Source organism: Lagenorhynchus albirostris, chromosome 19 (assembly GCF_949774975.1).
Source record: "Lagenorhynchus albirostris chromosome 19, mLagAlb1.1, whole genome shotgun sequence".
NCBI classification, from domain to species: domain Eukaryota; kingdom Metazoa; phylum Chordata; class Mammalia; order Artiodactyla; family Delphinidae; genus Lagenorhynchus; species Lagenorhynchus albirostris.
Window position 1 is genome coordinate 3,935,117 of NC_083113.1, and position 1,622 is coordinate 3,936,738.

Sequence of the window (1,622 nt, forward strand, 5' to 3'; positions counted from 1 at the left end):
CCCCTCCGTACCGGCGGACTCGGGAGCCGGAAGACAGCGCAGACGCACAAAGCCCCTCGGCTGATGTGTCGCGATTGGGCCAGCGCCGCAGTCTCTTCTGGGAAACGTAGTCTCCAGGCCTAAAGGCTGAAACCAAACCGCAAGGCCGCGTCTCGCGATGCTTCGGGTGGGCGGGGTGCTTGTGTGCGTGGGAGGCTGTGGGGGTTACGGCAGAGCGTGTTGGGTTCCCGGAGTCGCAGGGTGAGGGTCGGTCTGTTGGGACCGTTGTCTGCGTGTGACTGTCTCGCTGGTTGCAGTTGAGTGTGTGTGACTGTGACTGGGCGCGCCGTGTTCGGTTCTCACCCGGTCGTTCAGTGTGTGACTGGGACCGTTAAACGCCAGGTACACGTTTACGTCTGGCTGTGTAAAAGTGGTATATGACAGAATTTTTCTCGTCTATTGTTAAATCACCTTTGCCGTGGAACAGCCATTTTATTGAAAGATTTAGAGAGAGGAAAAAACCCGAGAGTTCATTTGGTAACTAATTTTAAAACATTATGTCGAAATACTTGTAAATTATGAAGGAGAATGCAGAATCAGCAAAAATGTTTTAAAGGAGTTGTCAAGGAGTTTCCTGTTATGAGATGACATTTTTCGGCTAAGACCTCTAGTGCTACAACTTTGGTTTGTGAAAGCATGAGAAGCTCTGAACTTCACCCATCCCGGGACAGCGTGTTTCAGTATGGTCGGAAGTCCAATGTCCTGGTTGCCGGTCAGACCCTGTTATACCTGGTCTGTGAATGAGGAAAGCATCCCTATCCAAGGTGGTACATTTGTCCTTGACCCAGGCCCACAGTCCAGAGACCTTGCCTCTTGATTTCTCTTCGAATATGTACTCTTGTGTCTCACTTCTTGAAACACTTTTTTGAGATTTGTGCACATCCATGTTGCTGCCTATCTGGAGGATGTCTTTTTCTCTAAATTAATTTAGAAATGTAATTTAAACCCAGTAAGAATACCAGTACTGTTTCTTCATTGGAAATAGACAAGTTGATGCTAAAGTTCAAATGAAAAAATAAACATACAAAAATAGCTAAGAATACTCTGAGAAAAGAAAGCTATGGTGTATGCTAACCTGATCAGATATTAAAGCATTCTAAAAACTTCTATAATTATACCTGCTGTGTGGTATTGGCTCATGAATTGTCAGGTGGAAGAGACTAGAAAGTCCAGAAATATCAAATACAGAGGGAAATCTACTCTGTAGTAAAGGTGGCAAATCATTGGGATAAAAATGAACTTTTTAATAAATAACCTTGTGGAATAATTGGATAGTCAGTTGGAAAAAGATAGAATTGTATTTTATACAACTATTATAATAATTATAATTATAATATTTATAAAATATAATTATTATTGTATAATTATTATACAATTACTATACAATTTTATACATACCTCACATCATGCAAAAGAATAAACTCCAAATTGATCAGAGTTCTAAACTAAACCATGCAAATAGCAGACATGTACAGAGGTGAATTCTACTATCACCTGGATGTGTGGAAAGACTTTCTAATTTCGACTTAAAAATCCAGACTTAATAAAAGACTGCTGCACTTAAAACATAAAATTAAAGCACT